Genomic DNA, 21176 nt, shown 5'->3' on the forward strand with positions numbered 1-21176 from the left:
CTCATCTTCTCTTCTTCTATCCTATATATAGAGCTCTTCTATGAGGTCTAAGGAGGCTGGAATTTTGTGTAAAGCAAGGAGGTGCTGTTGGTTTACAGTTAGAGCTATTGGGTGATTGTTTTACTAGAGGTGAAGAGGAGAGTTCTTGCTGCTGGGGAGGTGCTGCTGGATTGGAGCCATCATTGGTTGTAACCTTCTCAGAACCCTGTTACTTCTATCAATAAAGTTTTGCATGTTCTCCTATATACTTGTATTGCATTGATGTATTGTATTTACATGTATATTTGATTCACCCTAATCCATGCTTCAGTTATGAGTACATGTATCTTGTAGTTTCCTCTCTTGTTTTGTGCAGGATCTGTGTGTAGCTGGACCGGCAAAGAGAGCAAGGAGCTGGGAACAAGAGACAAAGAGAGAGGACAAGGATAAACTAAGCGAAAGATACCAGGTTGGTTGACCTTCTTTTCCTTCTCTCTGTACTTTCATAAAGGAAAACATCAAAGCTTTACTTTCAGTTGTTGCTAAAGACTGTCACCTTTAGAGTAGGGATAGGGTCATCCGCATCGGATACTTTTCCCCACAACACCTTGAACACATCAAGAGGCCTTCACTAGGGTAACCCCATTTTTCCTTTTTTATTTGTCTCAGTAGGTGAGGGGTTTAGAAGATATCTTAGAGAAGTAGGAAATCAAACCACAATTAAGTGTCTCGATGTTAAAATTGGAAACTAGGGATAAATTCCACCTTGCGAGAACTCATTTTATGGAGATGATGTTTGCATTAAATTCATCTTTTTAAGAGAACCAAAATTGATCTAAATATCATCTCATTCACACAAGCACAAGTGTTTTTTGACAATTATGACAACACATGTGCAAATTGATTAGGTCAACTTCATTATTATGTAGGCTCAAGAAGCCCGATAGATGTGTCTCTTCACCCACAATGAAGTGAATAAATACAAGAGATGTCACACCTCATTTGGACATCCATCACCCACACATTATTCTCTCTCTCTCTCTTCATCATATTGGTTCGTAAATCTTATGGCACGATCTCTCTCTCTCACAAGTGCGACTAGGAAGATAGAATTTTTGGGCATAAATTACAAGCCTAATTTCAGATAGTTTGTGTTGGGTCCCTATAATACTAGTGATTACCCCATTACTATTGTAGTTATACCCCTTATTTATATTTTTCTACCCCTATTACCCCCATGTTGTTATTTTTGTGCCCCATAGAATCCCTCTATTGTTATTTTTGTGGCTTTATATTATTATTGTTAGGTTGGCTGGATTATATTGTGACTCCATAGAATCCTATATATAGAAAGGAGGTTTTGTCATTTGTATCATCAAAGAATTGTTCATTTATGTAATGTAAAGGAGGTTGCCCCATCGAAGAGGCTAAATTTTAAGGCGTTGATATATCTTTTCTATCTTTTCTTTAGCTAGTTTCATAACATTTGGTATTAGAGCTTTCGATTCTAGGGTTTCACTGCTCCAAATAGGTCATCATGGAATTTTCGCTATAACATTTTTTCTGTGACGTTTCAGAAGTCGCAAGAAAAACCCATTTGAGAATAAATCACGCTAAACCTTGGGTCTGAATTTCAGAGCTTTTCGCGCGATATTTATGGAGATATGATCTGATGAAGTTATTCTTTTTGTAGACTCCTCAATTACATTCAAAACAGGTGACCTACGGAAAATCGTTATAAATTTCTCTCTGGAGATCGGATTGAGATTTCGTCAGAAGGTAAAGAAAGAGGACGGACTGTAGTGTCTTGTATGTGTGGTTCAAATTCAAAGGTTGAAACAGTGACTCGTGGCACATCGTAAAAGTTCGATATACTCGGAGATTTCACATAACTCTTCCTTGGAGAATCCAATTCGGGTTAGAATTATGGCATTGGAAAGAGGACGCAGAAGGCTACTACAGGTCACAATTTTAGAACTGGATGATCCGAAATTACATAGATACATCAAATTCAATATCAGGCTTCTATAAAGTGAAAAAAGGTGTGTAGTTTTTTTTTTAATTTTTGTGTAAGATTGGTTTAACGGAATTCAAAGGGCATAGTAAAGCATTATTCTCGGTAATTGATGCCCCGAGGAAAGAAAATGCAAACACCTAGTAAGGAACCTGAAAGCTCGAGCATGACTCATGAAGAAGAGGAAGAAATGCTACATGATATATCAAAATTACAAGAACAAGTGCAACAAATGTCACGCTCACAAAATTTAACAGAAGCTAAGTTAAGTGGCGTGGAATCTAAGAGAAATGGCATGGAATCTAAGATAAATGGTGTGGAATCTAAGATAAATGGCATGGAAGCTAAGATGGATGATTTGAAGACAGATTTGAGGACAGATTTGAAGACAGACATGGCAGATTTGAAGATGGATTTGACAAATTTTCTACAAGAAATACTTACTAATGGTGAAAAGGTTGTAAAGGAAACTCATGATGTGAAAAAAAGTAATGTTAATCATGATTCCATGGACTCTAATGTTGGATCGAAGACCCACCATATTCCAAAAATCGATATGAGGAAGTTTGATGGCAAGGATCCCACCACATGGATATTACAGATGGAGCAGTTCTTCGATCTCAATAATGTGCAAAACACACAAAAGGTACGTATGGCAACTGTATATTTCAAGCCAAATTAGTTTGTATGGTATCAATGGCTTTGCTCTAGTAAAAAATTTATCACTTGGGAAATTTTTATGGAAGAACTAAAAGCACATTATGAAGATACAAAAAGCAACACTTTTTTTAGCTAATTGATAAGTCTCAAACAAAAGGGTTCAGTAATGGAGCACATTGAGGAGTTCCAAAAATTGAACATAAGGGTAAAAGATATTCCAGAGGAGCATATGATTGATGTGTTTGTAGGGTCTTTAAAGGATAATATCCAACATGATGTTCACCTTTGGGAACCTGATTCATTAGAGAAGGCATTCAGGTTAGCAAGAAAAATGGAAAGCAAAATTATGGCAACCAGGAAGCTTACCACTCACAACTATAAAGACGGAAGTGTTGTTGCCCCTAGTCTTCCACAACCTATAAGGTTGACACCACAACAATTGGAAGAAAAAAGAGAAAAAGGGCTTTGTTACAGTTGTGATAACAAATACACTAAAGGTCATAAGTGTGCTCAGAAGAAATTATTCTACATAGATTGTGAAGAGGAAGAAGAAAAGGAGCAAGAAAGGTCAAAAGAAGAAGATATACTCCATGAACAAAGCCTAGATGAAGAACAAATAAATCCGACCATATCTTGTAATGCATTGGCGGGAATTACCACTCCTCAAACCATCAAGATAGAAGGACAAATCAAGAAGAAAAAGGTAATAGTGTTGATTGATTCACGAAGCACCCACAATTTTATTCATTGTAGGGTAGCAAAAGAATTGAATTGCTTCCTATATCGAGCACCACAGTGTCAAGTGATGATTGCAAATGGAGGAACAATAAATTCCTCTCGAAGGTGCCATAATATCAAGCTATCCATGGGAGAATATGTATTGACTAGCCCAATGCTTTCCATTCCAATGGGAGGTGTTGATGTTGGACTAGGAGTCCAATGGCTACAATCCTTGGGTACAATAGCTTTTAATTTTCAAGAACTTTTCATCAAATTTTCTATGGAAGGAAAGGAAGTTGAATTAAGGGGTATTGTAGGGAAACTAGGAAAGATAATCAGCGCTAATGGTATGACAAAGCTTCTAAAAAAGGAACAAAGAGGTGTAATTGCACAATTATGTTCGCTAGATGTTTCCACATCGGAATCATCTATTTCTCCAAATCTCCAAAACGTCCTCGACAATCATTCCAAGGTATTTGAGACTCCCAAAGGTCTCCCACCTATGCGTGATGATGATCATGCTATTCATCTGATTCGAGGAAGTGTTCCTCCAAAAATTAGGCCGTACCGATATCCCTATGTCCAAAAAAGTGAAATTAAACGTATGGTTGCAGAAATGCTAGAGGCTGGTATAATTCAACCATGTCAAAGTTCTTTCTCTACTCTAGTAGTATTGGTGCATAAGAAGGATGGATCATGGTGCATGTGTCCGGATTATAGGGAGCTCAACAACCTCACTATTAAAGATAAGTTCCCCATTCCTATCATTGATGAATTACTTGATGAATTGCATGGATCACTTTACTTCACCAAGTTGGATCTTCATTCGAGATATCATCAAATCAGAATGAATATTGAAGACATTTCGAAAACAACATTTAGAACTCATGAGGGTCATTATGAATTTTTGGTCATGCCTTTTGGCCTTACTAATGCACCTTCAACATTTCAAGGTTTGATGAATTCAATTTTCAAACCATTCCTTAGAAAATTTGTGTTAGTATTTTTTTGATGATATACTAATCTACAACAAGTCTTGGAAGGATCATGTTGAACATGTTGACAGGGTGCTACAACTGTTGGAGGAGAAACAATTATATGCAAAAAGATCCAAATGTTTCTTTGGAGTTTAGGAGGTGGAATATTTGGGTCATATTGTATCTCATGAAGGAGTTAAGGTAGACCCTAGCAAAATTAAAGCCATTAAGGAATGGAAAATCCCCACATCCATAAAGCATCTGTGAGGATTTCTTGGGTTGACAGGGTATTATCGCAAGTTTGTTAAGAATTATGCGAGAATAGAAGCATCTCTAACAACATTACTGAAGAAAGATGCATTTTCATGGACTCCAGAAGCAACAAAGGCCTTTGAACATCTTAAAGAGGCAATGTGCCAAGCACCGGACTTCACAAAAACCTTTATTGTGGAATGTGATGGTTCAGGAAATGGAATTGATGTTGTTCTAATGCAAGATGAAAGACCCATTGCTTTTGAAAGTCGTCAAATCAAGGGAAAGTTTTTAAGAAAAGCTATTTATGAGAAGGAAATGTTGGCAATACTCCATGCACTTAAGAAATGACGACCCTACCTAATGGGAAGACACTTCAAGGTAAAAACGGATCATGATAGCCTTAAATACTTTTTAGAACAAAGATTATCCTCTGAAGAGCAACAAAAATGGATCACAAAGATTTTGGGTTATGACTTTGAAATCATCTACAAAAAATGGAAGCAAAATGTGGTGGCAGATGCACTCTCAAGAAAGGATGAGGATGTGGAAGCATTGTTGTCTGCCATTTCTATTATCCAACCAGATTGGATAAATGAAGCAAGGGAGGAATGGAAGAATGATGAAGAAGTGTGGGCACTTATTCAAAAGATACAACAAGGTTCGAGTACGTCTGGTACATTTAGGTGGCAAAATGATTCATTATGGTACAAAGATCGCTTATACCTCTGTAAGAATTCCCAGCTAAAACAAAAGATTCTTATGGAATTGCAATCTTCTCCCTTAGGAGGGCACTCGGGATTTTTAAAAACTTACCACAGGGTTAAGAAGGAATTTTTTTGGGATGGCCTTAAATCAGATATTCAAAAGTTTGTGGCGGAATGTTTGGTTTGCCAACAAAATAAAGTTGAAACAATTAAGGCACCGGGTCTATTACAACCTTTACCCATTCCAAGCCAACGTTGGGAGGAGGTTTCAATGGATTTTATCACAAGTTTACCCAATTCTGAGGGAAAGAGTGTCGTCATGGTGGTAGTTGACAGACTTACCAAGTATGCACACTTTTGTGCATTATCACATCCATTTAAAGCCAGTACAGTTGCTGCATTTATTGAAAAAATTCAAAAGATACATGGAAACCCAAAGATTATTGTAAGTGACAGAGATCCCATTTTCACTGGAAATTTTTGGAAGAATTATTTTCTTGTCTTGGTACTTAGTTAGCTCATAGCTCATCTTATCATCCTCAATCTGATGGGCAAACTGAGATAGTAAACAAATTTTTGGAAGGATATCTTCGTTTATTTGTATCTGATAAACAGACACAATGGGTCAAATGGTTACCTTTGGCTGAATGGTGGTATAACACTTCCTTCCATACAGCAACGAAAATGACCCCATTTATGGCACTTTATGGGTATCAACCACCATCCATCACATCATATTTAAGAGAATATTCTAAGGTTCAGGCAATGGAACATCACATCGAACATCAACAACAAGTCCTCCAACTATTAAAGGATAACCTCGTGTTGGCACAAAATAGAATGAAACAACAGGCAGATCAACATCACAGTGAAAGAAGTTTTGATGTAGGTGATTGGGTATTCCTACTGCTACAACCATATAAGAAAATGTCCCTAAAGCAAGCTAAGAAGGATAATAAATTATCACCAAAGTATTATGGTCCATACAAGGTGTTGCAAAATATTGGTACTATGGCATACAAATTAGAGCTTCCTTTAGCTTCTCGATTGCACCTAGTTTTCCATGTTTCGTGTTTAAAGAAGGTTATAGGCGACAAGCTCCCATTACAAACAATATTGCCAGAACTTGATGAGGAAGGAAAAAATATATTGGAATCGGAAGCAATCACAGAAACAAGAACTTGATAGCTACGAAATCGAGCAATTTCAGAGTATCTTATCAAGTGGAAGAACTTATCCGTTGAAGATTCCACATGGGAGGATGAGAATTTTATGCAGAAGTATCCAGAACTACTCAAGCGTTGAGGACAACACTTTTTTGAAGGAGAGGGGCATGTTGGGTCCCTATAATACTAGTGATTACCCCATTACTATTGTAGCTATACCCCTTATTTATATTGTTGTGCCCCTATTACACCCATGTTGTTATTTTTGTGCCCCATAGAATCCCTCTATTGATATTTTTGTGGCTTTATATTATTATTGTTAGGTCGGCTGGATTATATTGTGACTCCATAGACTCCTATCTATAGAAAGGAGGTTTTTTCTTTTGTATCATCAAAGAATTGTTCATTTATGTAATGTAAAGGAGGTTGCCCCCTCGAAGAGGCAAAATTATAAGGCGTTGATCTATCTTTTCTATCTTTTATTGAGTTGTTTTCATAACAGTTTGACCAACATTGACCAAAGTTAACTGAGGAGATTTTGACCAGTTTGAACTCTAGGTTTTGGGGCATAATTCCTATTTTCATAGGCTACATTGACTAGCATATAAATCAAGGTTTTCTCGGTTGTGTGACTTGTGTTCATGGCAGGCCTATTTGAGCATAGGTTGACCGAGTTTGACCATACCTTTCGTGACTATATTGGGTTTATTTTGACCACTTCTAGAGGTCAAGTTTTACTAACTTTAACCAAGCTTCAAAGGAGGTCTTTGACACGATTGATTTGAATTTGTATTAGGATAGTCAATTTTAATTTTATACACACTCTCTCTACTATACTATTGAATAATAATAGGAAGAATTGATCAAAGGGTTTTCCCTAGATTGGGGATTTTCCCTCGCATCTACAAAATTTAGAGTTATCATATCTTGGGAATTTTTTTTGTTCTATCTACATTTACCATCAATGTGATTAATGGTTAATGTGATTGCTACTGGAAATAATTGGAAACTATTATTGGGATAATAAAGGAACATTGAAGTAAATTGTGCTAAGAATATAAAACACCATTGTTATCTAAATTTAACATGGTATAAGATCCCAGGAGAAGACAAAGCCTAAGAAATAGTTAGAAAATAAACCACTAAGGAAAGTTGTTAGACAAGAATTTAGAGCTAGCTTCAATGATGACTACAATATCATACCTCAAATCTGACGGCAAGCTTAAGAAAAATTCTTACTTTTGAAGAGAATGATGTTATGGACTATGTAAAGGGGAGAGTGGTGGAACATCCTACAAATGCACTCACTCCTGCAAAAATAGAGTACAAGAAAGGTGAGGTCAAAGCTAACAAAATTATTGTAGATTCCATTCACAAGCATTTGGTTGCTTATATTTCTGATTTGGAAATATTTAAGGAGATGCATGATAAATTTGTTGGGATGTTCAAAGTAAAAAATGAAAAATCAAGTCCTCTTTCTCAAGAACAAGTTGAAAGACATCAATATTGATAGAGAAGAGTCCATTAAATCTTGCATCATGAGGATTACCGAAATCAAGAATGATCTCATATCAATTGGAGAAGTTGTTGGTGACATTGATCTCAGTCTTAGTGCACTTGGAGGTATTACAAGAGAATGGGATGTGTTTAACACCACCATCCTAAAAAATGATAGGATTCTGAGTTTTGATGAATTATTGGCTATATGGGCTCAATAAGTAATAAGGATGATGGAAATAGATAGGCCCTAAAATGGAAATAGTCCTACTGCTTTGTCCACTTATGCTAAAAGGAAGAACAATGGTGGTCCAAGAAGACAAGGTAAAGGATTGAAGCGATGATTCAAAGAAGGAAGAAAAGAAATATGCTTCAATTGCAACAAGTTTGGCCACTATGCTAGAGAGTGTCCTCACAAAAAGGATACTCCAAGGGATGATTACAACAACAACCACAACAACTACAAAGGCAATGGAAATACTCCTTTCGTGACTATATTGGGTTTATTTTGACAACTTCTAGAGGTCGAGTTTTACTAACTTTAACAAAGCTTCAAAGGAGGTCTTTGACAGGACTGATTTGAATTTGTATTAGGCTAATCAATTTTAATTTTATACACACTCTCTCTGCTATACTATTGAATAATAATAAGAAGAATTGATCAAAGGGTTTTCCCTAGATTGGGGATTTTCCCTCGCATCTACAAAATTTAGAGTTATCATATCTTGGGCATTTTTTTTTATTTTCTATCTGCATTTACCATCAATGTGATTAATGGTTAATGTGATTGGTACTGGAAATAATTGGAAACTATTATTGGGATAATAAAGGAACATTGAAGTAAATTGTGCTAAGCATAGAAAACACCATTGTTATCTAAATTTAACATGGTATAAGATCCCAGGAGAAGACAAAGCCTAAGAAATAGTTAGAAAATAAACCACTAAGGAAAGTTGTTAGACAAGAATTTTGAGCTAGCTTCAATGACGACTACAATATCATACCTCAAATCTGAGGACAAGCTTAAGGAAAATTCTTACTTTTGAAGAGAATGATGTTATGGACTATGTAAAGGGGAGAGTGGTGGAACATCCTAGAAATGCACTCACTCCTGAAAAAATAGAGTACAAGAAAGGTGAGGTCAAAGCTAAGAAAATTATTGTAGATTACATTTACAAGCATTTGGTTGCTTATATTTTCGATTTGGAAAAAGTTAAGGAGATGCATGATAAATTTGTTGGGATGTTCAAAGTAAAAAAAGAAAAATCAAATCCTCTTTCTCAAGAAAATGTTGAAAGACATGAGGATTGATAGAGAAGAGTCCATTCAATATTGCATCATGAGGATTACCGAAATAAAGAATGATCTCATATCAACTGGAGAAGTTGTTGGTGACAATGATCTCAGTCTTAGTGCACTTAGAGGTATTACAAGAGAATGGGATGTGTTTAACAACACCATCCTAAAAAATGATAGGATTCTGAGTTTTGATGAATTATTGGCTATATGGGCTCAATAAGTAATAAGGATGATGGAAATAGATAGGCCCTCAAATGGAAATAGTCCTACTGCTTTGTCCACTCATGCTAAAAGGAAGAACAATAGTGGTCCAAGAAGACAAGGTAAAGGATTGAAGCGATGATTCAAAGAAGGAAGAAAAGAAATATGCTTCAATTGCAACAAGTTTGGCCACTATGCTAGAGAGTTTCCTCACAAAAAGGATACTCCAAGGGATGATTACAACAACAACCACAACAACTACAATGGCAATGGAAATCAAAGGAACGATAGGTTCAACAACAAAGGAAAGAGTAATGCTTCCACTTCTCGATATGGAAATGGTCATCCTCCAAAAGGGTAAAGAAACTATAGGTATGAGGAAACTGATGTTGTAGATAAGAAAAAATAGTTTTATCTTATTTATTCCCTCATCAATGTCTCTCCTTCATACACTTCGGATAATTGGTCGATTGATAGTGGTGCCTCAAGGCACTTCACTGGGTACAAGGTGGCCCTCTCAAATTTCGATTAAAAGAAGACATATTTGTAGATCATACTGGGGGAAAGGGCCACCTACCCCATGAAAGGGATTGGGATTCTCACTCTTCACTTGAATCAAGGTCAAATCCTTCATCTACAAGAAATATTGTATGTACCTAATTTGAAAAAGAAATTGGTATATATTTCTTCAATGGAAGATAAAGGCATCAAGGTAAAATTTGTTGATATGAAGGTACATGTTTGACAAAGGAACCTAAAAAATGCATTTACACTTGGATTTAGGGTTGAAGGTCTCTATAAGGCTAGAGAAATTCCTTTGGATGCCATACTTCTATTCAATCTGAATTATGGCACTGAAGATTTTCTCACCTTCATTACAAAGCCTTATATAATGTAAGGAAGATGGTCATAGGTATGCTCAAATTCAACATAGATCATGAATGTGTTTGTGAGGGTTGTGTAGCTAGAAAACATACAATGGGGCCATGCCCTTCTAATGAAATTAAAACTACCAACATTCTTTAATTGGTCCATTCTAATCTATCTGGTATGTTTCCTGTAACATCTTTGGGAGGATACTTGTACTATGAAATTTGTGTGGATGCCTTCTCTCAAAAAACATGGATCTAATTCTCCAAGAAGAAGGATGAATTTTTCAAATGTTTTAGCTCTTTAAAAGCCTTGGTCGAAAATCAAATAGCAAAGAAGGTTGAAATATTGAAGACCAATAACGGAACCAACCATGAGTCAAATGAATTCAATGGTTGTTGTAAATAAGTTGACATTAAGAGGGAGACAACTAATGAATATAATATTGAGAAAAATTGATTTTTAGAATGGAATAATTGAGCAATATTAGAAGCTACCCATGATATTGTTGGCATTATGTTGCATGTGTTGTACTTGATGGCAAACAACTCATAGAAGATCAACTCACTTATATATATCTAGATGAATCTATGGAAGAGATATCAGATTACAATTCTCAGTATGACAAGTCCAAAGGGGGAGATTGTTGGCATTATGAGACAAGTGTTGTCCTTGATGGCAAATCACACAAATGATGAATTATAGTGCAGCAAATTTATTTGATAAATTATAGTGCAAAAAAGTTTCCTTCATGTAGAGAAAAGTTCACACACTTTTATGCAGAGAAACGTTTATTCCATGTAGAGAAAAGTTCATGCACTTTTATGCAGAGAAAAGTTTATTCCATGTAGAGAAAATTTCACGCACTTTTATGCAGAGAAAAGTTTATTCCATGTAGAGAAAAGTTCACGCACTTTTATGGAGAGAAAAGTTTATTTCATGTAGAGAAAAGTTCACGCACTTTTATGCAGAGAAGAGTTTATTTCATGTAGAGAAGTGTTCACGCACTTTTATGCAGAGAAAATTTTATTTCATGTAGAGAAAAGGTTACGCACTTTCATGCAGAGAAAAGTTCCCTTCATGCAAGAGAAAAGTTCACACACTTTCATGGTTGGTTCATGGTATTAGTCCGACAGTTTTTGATCCTATGGCTTTGGTGCGTGGTATTGCATCCAAAAGTGTTGATCTCATGCACTTTCATGGTTGGTTCATGGTATTAGTCCGACATTTTTTGATCCTATGGTTTTGGTCCGTGGTATTCCATCCAAAAGTGTTGATCTCACACACTTTCATGGTTGGTTCATGGTATTAGTCCAACAGTTTTTTGATCCTATGGTTTTGGACTGTGGTATTGAGAAAGGACTAAGGCTATAAAAGAGGAAGGAGATCATTTGGCAAAGCATCTTCTGAATTATTGAATATCTAATAAAGTGCTAGATCTAGAATATGGTGATTGGGTTATGGTGTAGATTTGGATCTGAATGAAGAAGGATCCTGAGCGTAAGGAGAAGGATAATTTCTATTGATGGGTCAAAATCTTAAGGCTGGAATAGTGGTATCTCTATATGATTTTGATCTGTGAGATGTGGCACACGCTTGATCTATAAATATAATATTCTGGGTTAACTAATATCTAAATATTTGAAAGAATGAATTTATAGATCTGAATTATTGATGCATGTTTTATTGTACACATGTTATGATCTGGGTATACTACAAAGTTATAAGGAAATATTTGCAGATCTGTATGCGGGTTGGCTTTGGTGAAAGCATTGATTCAGTATTGGATAAATCAGAGATTGATGATGCAAGTGTAGTTGATGGGTTTTTGATGTTCCTGGATCCAGTCTGAAAATTAATGAAAAGTGGTCCTTGAAAGAAAAGAAGTAGGGGGTTGTAGCTCCCTTCCAGGAGAGACTGGAAAACGAGAGAGAGAGTTGTAGGTCTCTACAGGTTGTAGCCTGCGTACTGGTAAAGCACTGCACCAGTACAAAATCATTGTAAAAGGAGTTTCTTATTAAAAGAAGATAGAGACATATTGCAGTAGGTGGTTTTCACCCACATTGGGTTTCCACCTTATATCTGGTGTTCTTTTGTGTGACTATTTGCTTTTCTTGTTCCTGCTCATTATTTTATGATACTGACATACAAAGTAATGATCAATATTTGAAGAATTATTCAAAGTATAAATAAGGAAGATATATTGAAAAGAATTTGATAATACTGATTCACCCCCTCTCTCAATATTATTTCCAACAATTGGTATCAGAGCAGGTCCTTCTAAAGAAGCTTGATCTCTTGAAGGAAGATCTAACATAATGAGCAACTACGAGAGGGAAGCATCAATTAGGCCAACGATTTTTGATGGGACAAACTTCGTATATTGGAAGGTAAGAGTTATTGCCTATCTTCAATCTTTGGGTACAGAAGTATGGGACATTATAGAAACAGGGTATACTTTTCCATCAGCTACTCCTACAGATTCAACTGAGAAGAAGAAATATGAAACAAATGCAAAGGCGGTTAATACTCTTCTACGATGTCTATCTCAATCTGAATTCGTGAAGGTTATGCAATATAAATCCACAAAAGAAATATGGGACAAGATTGTTTTGAGCTACGAAGGAGATGAACAAGTAAAACGTGAAAAACTTCAAACCCTCATTATTCAGAATGAGAATCTCAGAATGTATAATGATGAAAGTGTGGCTAACTATTTCCTTCTGGTAGATGAGAATGTTAATTGTATGAAAAACCCGGGTGAAGAAATAAAAGAGGTTGTTGTGGTTGAAAAAGTCCTGAGATCATTGTCCTCCAAGTTTGAATCTAAAGTATCTGCAATAGAAGAAAAGGAAAATCTACGAACTCTTACTATGTCTCAGCTACACGGAATTCTAACTGCTTATGAAATGAGAAAAGGAGGTCCATCAGACAGGAGAGAAGTTTCTTTTAAGGCTTCAGGCAAAGGAGACTACTATGAATCAAGTCACGTGCCAGAAGAAGAAGAAGAATCAAATTTTGTGAGAAATCTTCAACGGGGTACTGGAAGGTTCAGAGGTAAGTTACCTTTTAAATGTTTTTCTTGTGGAAGAGTAGGTCATTATGCTGCCAAATGTCCTCATAAGGATAAGATTGACAAAGGAAAGGAACCTGCTAGATGGAACAAGAAACAGAATGCAAATAAGAAAAGCTACTACACTCATGAACACAGTGATGGTCTATCAAATAGTGATGAAGATGAATGAGGTAATGACTATAAACTTTTAATGGCGTTTGAAGATGATGATTACATGGATGCTATAGATGTGGATAGTGTTTATGAAGAGATTTCTAGACTTAAGACATGTATAGAAGAAAAGAATATGATCATTGATACTCTACAATTTCAAATTGATGAAAAGGAAAAATATCTTGAAAAGCTAGAAGGTGAAATTGTTGACCTTAGAAAAGAAATTGAGAAAAAAAAGGCTATTAATCTTAAGTTTGTCAAAGGATCTGAAACTCTGGACGATATCATCAATGTACAATGTTCTCTGCTAAACAAGACAGGTCTGGGGTATAATGGAGAAAAATCTCAAGCATCCACTTCAAAGAGTTATCTTGATGCAGCAAGAAGGAATGAGCAAAAGCACAATGGATATCACCAGGTAAAGCAGGGACGAATTACATCAAGAACGAACAAAGACTATCAGGTAAACCAGGGGTAATCTGCCTTAAGGATGAAAAAAAGCTACAACCAGCCACAGGTAAAATATTCTCAATTTGCTTCAAGAATGGATGACAATAGAAATTACAATCATTTGGCCGGTAGATTTGATAATCGCAGAAGTTTCTTCAATGGGAAATTTTTCTCTTGCCATAACTTCGGTCACAAAGCAGCTCAATGTGTTGCATATAAAACAATCATGACTAGAGAAGCTCAAAAATAAAGAAGTATGATCGGGATTACAAAAGGGACCTATAACAACTTTTCGGCTCTTGAAAATGAAGTTGAATGTTCTATTTGCAATAACTTTGGTCATGAAGATTCTGAATGTAGGAGCAGGTTTCAACAGACAAAGGAACAAGCCTCAAGCACCAGAACATGGAGAATAAAGGAACCACAAATAGAAATATGTGGAATAGCATTTTATGCAGAAGGACAAGCAAATCTATGGTACATTGACAGTGGATGTTCGAAACATATGACAGGTGATAAAGAAAAACTTGAATCATATTCTACTTTACAAAAGGGAAAGAAAGTTTCTTTTGGAAATGATACTCCTGCAGCTATAAAAGGAAAAGGCACTGCTCAGTTAAAAGAAAAGGTCAAAGCTGGAAATGTTTTGTATGTTGATGGATTGAAGCATAATCTTCTAAGTGTCAGCCAGATGTGTGATCAAGGAACTGAGGTGATATTTAGATCAAACAGATGTCGTGTTCGTGATCTTGATACAGGTGAAACAGTGATCAAAGGTAGAAGAACTCCAAATAATCTATACGTATTTGAAGAAGGACAACAACAATGCTATTTGAGCAAGGATGATGAACACTGGTTATGGCACCAGAGGTTGGGGCATCTAAGCTTTTCACAAATAAGGAAAGCATGCAAATATCAGGCAGTTCGTGGTCTTCCAGATATCAAAATTCCAGACAACACCATATGCAAATCATGTCAGTTTGGAAAGCAAACCAGAACTAACTTTCCAGAGAAGAAAGGATCAGCTAGCATGCCTCTTGAGCTAGTCCATACAGATGTATGTGGTCCATTTAGGAAAAGGACACCTCAAGGAGAAGAATACTTGATAATATTCATTGACGATTTCTCCAGGTTTGTTTGGTTAGGACTTATGAAGCACAAAGACGAAGCATTCGAGAAATTCAAATCCTTCAAAGCCTTGGTTGAAAATGAATCAAGTTACAAATTTAAGTGCCTCAGGTCTGACAGAGGTGGGGAGTTTACCTCAAATGAATTTTTTGATTTCTGTGAAGAACATGGGATAAGAAGAGAATTCTCTACAGCTAGAACTCCTCAGCAAAATGGAGTGGTGGAAAGGATGAACATAACAGTCCAACAAATGGCTCGTGCTATGCTGGATGAGTCTGGAACTCTCGCAACTTTTTGGGGTGAAGCCGCATATGCTGCGGTTGTTATTCTCAACAAAACAAATGTCCGAGTAAACAACACTCAAACTCCTCATGAGCTCTGGTATGGTGAGACTCCTTCGGTAAAGCACTTCAAAATCTTTGGGAGAAAATGCTATATTAAGAATACTGATGAGCAACTTGGCAAACTTGAACCTAGAGCAGATGAAGGCATTCTTCTTGGTTATTCTCCACACAGCAAAGCATATAAGTGCTACAATAAAAGACTTGGAAGAATTTTTTATAGCATTGATGTAGTGGTTGATGAAAAGGGATACATTCCTAGGCAAGTAAATCATGAAAATATCGAAGAAGATGAAGACTACTCTCAAAGACAGAATGATGAAGAAGAAGAACCTCAAGGAGCACCAAAGGAACAGATAAGAATAGAAGAGAAGACTCCATCCTGGTACGTTCAGAAGAATGATCCAGAATCTCTGATTTTGGGGCAAAAAGAAGCAGGTGTACAAACAAGAAGAACAATTGCAGAAGCTTCAAGCTATTTGGCATTACTCTCCTCCACTGAACCACAAAATGTAAAAGAGGCATGCAAAGATGAATGTTGGGTCAAAGCAATGGATGAATAACTTGAGCAAATCGAAAAGAACAACACTTGGGAGTTGGTTCCTAGACCAAAGGATAAGAATGTTATAGGGACAAAATGGGTCTTCAAAAATAAGTTGAATGAAAATGGGGAAGTAAATAGAAACAAGGCAAGAATTGTTTGTAAAGGGTATGCACAGAAAGAAGGAATAAATTTTGAGGAAACTTTTGCTCCTGTTGCATGACTTGAGGCATCCGAATTTTCCTTGCTCTCTCAAGCTTTCAAAAGTTCAAAGTATTTCAAATGGACGTGAAATCAACCTTTCTGAATGGAGACTTAGAAGAAGAAGTATACATTGAGCAGCCAGATGGGTTCATTCTTGGAAATGATCCAAATCTTGTATGCAGACTGAAAAAGGCTCTCTATGGTCTTAAACAAGCTCCAAGGGCTTGGTACTATCGTTTGGACAAATATCTTCATCAACAAGGTTTCTCAAAAGGATCAGCAGATATCAATCTTTATACAAAAATTGAAAATGACAAATTGCTAATACTCGTTGTGTATGTAGATTACATTATCTTTGGCAGCAATGAAGAATCTATGAGTCAAAGCTTTGCCTTGGTGATGCAGAAAGAATTCGAAATGTCCTTGCTTGGAGAATTGACATATTTTCTTGGCCTACAAATCCAACAAAAGGAAGGAGGGATCTTCTTGTCTCAAACCAAGTATCTCAAGCAGATTTTGAAGAAATATGGCATGGAAGATGCAAAACCAGTATGTACACCCATGGTCACAGGATGTAGCCTCAGTGCAAATGATGAATCAGCAGCAGTACATCAACTAACCTACAGATCTATGATTGGAAGTCTACTTTATTTGACAAGTACCCGACTAGACATCATGCATGCAGTTGGAATAGTTGGAAGATTTCAGGCAAATCCAAAGGAAACTCATCTTCAGGCAGTAAAGAGAATCTTCAAATATCTTCAAGGGACTCAAAATTATGGCTTATGGTATCCTAGAGATATAGATCTCACACTTCATGCTTATACTGCTGCAGATTGGCACGGAAGCATGGATGACAGGAAGAGCACAAGTGGTGTGCACTCTTTATGGGTTCCATATTAGTATCTTGGTTCAGCAAGAAACATAGTTCGATTGCCTTGTCTACAACTGAAGCAGAATATGTTGCTGCTGCATCTTGCTGCACTGAACTCCTTTGGATGATGCAGACCCTGCAGGATTTTCAAATCACTTGTACACCACCTATCTCCATCTTATGTGATAATACAAGTGCAATCAGCATTTCAAAGAACCCAATCATGCACTCAAAAACCAAGCACATACCAATCAAGTATCACTTTCTCCGGGAACAAGTGCTTGAGCAAAAGGTCAAGTTGGAGTATGTTCCTTCTAAGTAACAGGTTGCTGATATACTCTCCAAACCATTGCCTAGGGAGACCTTTCAATACCTCAGGCAAAATCTGGGGGTTGTTGATGTATCATCTTGTTGTTGAATCTCTTCTGATTGCTGGTTGTATGCAAGGTTCATCTGAGGTATATGCGTACATTGGTCGAAGATCAAATGGCACAGGTTCAGGGGGAGCATATCATGCATTGTTGGCATTATGGAGGAAGTACAAAAGGAAATCATGGATGCTGGTCTGAATATTGCTGCAATATGTCTCTATCTCTTTCTTGAAGAACATATTTTGTAGATATTTCCTACAGTCAGGGGGAGCATGAACAACACAATTCAGAAAGAGCAGAGCTTTTAGCATCTAGCATGAACAGATTGGTACACCTTGGCATATACAAAGGGGGAGCTCATTCAGAGATTTCAACAAGTACTCAGGGGGAGTATGAACAGCGGAATGCCCTTCTAGGAAAGAGAATATCTTGGTTCGCCCATTGCCCTTGATGTAAAAGGGGGAGAGTGATTTGGTATTTTTTCCATCAAGTCCAAAGGGGGAGATTGTTGGCATTATGATGCATGTGTTGTACTTGATGGCAAACAACTCATAGAAGATCAACTCACTTATATATATCTAGATGAATCTACGGAAGAGATATCAGATGACAATTCTCAGTATGACAAGTCCAAAGGGGGAGATTGTTGGCATTATGAGACAAGTGTTTTCCTCGATGGCAAATCACACAAATGATAAATTATAGTGCAGCAAATTTATTTGATAAATTATAGTGCAACAAAGTTTCCTTCATGTAGAGAAAAGTTCACGCACTTTTATGCAGAGAAAAGTTTATTCCATGTAGAGAAAAGTGCATGCACTTTTATGCAGAGAAACATTTATTCCATGTAGAGAAACGTTCACGCACTTTTATGCAAAGAAAAGTTTATTCCATGTAGAGAAACGTTCACGCACTTTTATGGAGAGAAAAGTTTATTTCATGTAGAGAAAAGTTCACGCACTTTTATGCAGAGAAGAGTTTATTTCATGTAGAGAAATGTTCACGCACTTTTATGCAGAGAAAAGTTTATTTCATGTAGAGAAAAGTTTATGCACTTTCATGCAAAGAAAAGTTCCCTTCATGCAAGAGAAAAGTTCACACACTTTCATGGTGGTTTCATGGTACTAGTCCGACAATTTTTGATCCTATGGTTTTGGTCCATGGTACTGCATCCAAAAGTGTTGATATCACACACTTTCATGGTTGGTTCATGGTATTAGTCCGACAGTTTTTGATCTTATGGTTTTGGTCCGTGGTATTGCATCTAAAAGTGTTGATCTCACGCACTTTCATGGTTGGTTCATGGTATTAGTCCAACAGTTTTTTGATCCTATGGTTTTGGACCGTGGTATTGAGAAAGGACTAAGGCTATAAAAGAGGAAGGAGATGATTTGGCAAAGCATCTTCTAAATTATTGAATATCTGATAAAGTGCTAGATCTGGAATATGGTGATTAGGTTATGGTGCAGATCTGGATCTGAATGAAGAAGGAACCTGAGCGTAAGGAGAAGGATAAGTTCTATTGATGGGTAAAAATCTTAAGGCTGGAATAGTGGTATCTCTATATGATTTTGATCTGTGAGATGTGGCACACGCTTGATCTATAAATCTAATAATCTGGGTTAACTAATATCTAAATATTTGAAAGAATGAATTTATAGATCTGAATTATTGATGCATGTTTTATTGTACACATGTTTTGATCTGGGTATACTCCAAAGTTATAAGGAAATATTTGCAGATCTGTATGCGGGTTGGATTTGGTGAAAGAATCGATTCAGTATTGGATAAATCAGAGATTGATGATGCAAGTGTAGTTGATGGGTTTTTGATGTTCTTGGAACCAGTCTGAAAATTAATGAAAAATGGTCCTTCAAAGAAAAGAGGTAGGGGGTTGTAGCTCCCTTCTAGGAGAGACTGGAAAATGAGAGAGAGAGTTGTAGCTCTCTGCAGGTTGTAGCTTGCGTACTAGTAAAGGACTGCACCAGTACAAAATCATTGTAAAAGGAGTTTCTTATTAAAAGAAGATAGAGACATATTGCAACAGGTGGTTTTCACCCACATTGGGTTTCCACCTTATATCTGGTGTTCTTTTGTGTGACTATTTGCTTTTCTTGTTCCTGCTCATTATTTTATGATACTGACATACAAAGTAATGATCAATATTTGAAGAATTATTCAAAGTATAAATAAGGAAGATATATTGAAAAGAATTTGATAATACTGATTCACCCCCCCTCTCAGTATTATTTCCAACAGATATGTTGCATGACCAATGCCTAGTGACATTCTTATGGGGAGAAGCTTCCAACACTATTGTATATCTTTAAAATAGGTACTTGCATCAAGCTTTGGACTTCAATACTCGTGAAGAAATTTTCACTGGTAAGAAACCTAAGGTTTCTCATTTTAGAATATTTGGTTGTCCCATATATTTTCATGTTCCTAGTCAAAGAAAAGTTGAAATAGGTAATGATGTTACCTTCGATGAAGATTATACCCTTGGGAAGGTTAGAAATGATGATGATGCAGGAAAGAAGGATGAATCTTTGAAAAATGATCTAATGCTCAATGTTGAAATCTTGATGGATCCCATTGATCCACCTCCTTGTGAGCCCTCTACCTCAAGGAAAAGACCTTTGTGGCTTAAATATACTCTCGAAGATGTTGAAAGACATGAAAGTAAGAAGTCAAATAGGTACCAAGGGTACTTAGCTAATATGAGTACCATTTTTCAATCGAAGTCATGTACATTCGATGAAGCCGTGAAGAACCAAGTATGGAAGACGTGATGAATGAGGAATATGAATAGATCATGAAGAATCATGTCTAGGATGTGGTTCCTAGACCCAAGGAAAAGCCAGTGGTCACCTCAAAATGGCTTTACAAAATTAAACATGGAGCTGATGGGAGTGCTGCAATGTTCAAGGCCAGGTTCATTGCTCGAGGATTCTCTCAAAGGGAAGGAGTAGACTATGATGAGATATTTGCACCAGTTTACTGATACACAACTATCTAATCCATAATTTCTCTTGATGCCTCTCAAGGATGGAGCCTACACTAAATGGATGTAAAAAATTATTTCTCACACAGCTCAATTAAGGAGGAAGTCTATATAGAAAAACCTGAGGGCTTCAAAGTTCAAAATTGTAAGACACATGTAGGGAGGTCAAAGAAATCCCTTTATGGGTTGAAGCAAGCCCCTAAGGCTTGGTATGAGAGGATTGATAGTTACCTTATGAACCTAGGTTTTGTAAGGAGTGAAGTTGACCTGAACCTATACTTTAAGATTGAAAAGGACAGGCCTCTCATTCTAGTTATTTATGTGTATGATCGTTTCCTCACATGTGTAGACCCTCTCATTTATCAATGCAAGTGGGAGTTGGCTTCTGAATTCAAGATGAAGGACCTAGGTTTCATGCACTAGTTCCTAGCCTTGGAGGTCTAGAAAAATCCACGTGAGATTTTTTGTTCTCATGGAAAATACATTGTGAAGCTACACGAGATATGTGGGATGGTAGAATGCAAGTATGTGTCTATTCTAATGGAACTCAACTTCAAGAAGCTATGTTAACAAATTTTTGGGCATGTTTTCGTAAATCGTTCCGAATATAGATAGCTTGTGGGGGGCCTAATGTTATTCGTAAACTCTCATCTTGACATATAATTCATTGTGAACACATTAAGTCAACTTAT

The sequence above is a fragment of the Pinus tabuliformis genome, chromosome J (genome assembly GCF_031772625.1).
Source record: "Pinus tabuliformis cultivar Carrire ecotype Pingquan chromosome J, CPIR1, whole genome shotgun sequence".
In the NCBI taxonomy this organism is placed as follows: Eukaryota; Viridiplantae; Streptophyta; class Pinopsida; order Pinales; family Pinaceae; genus Pinus; species Pinus tabuliformis.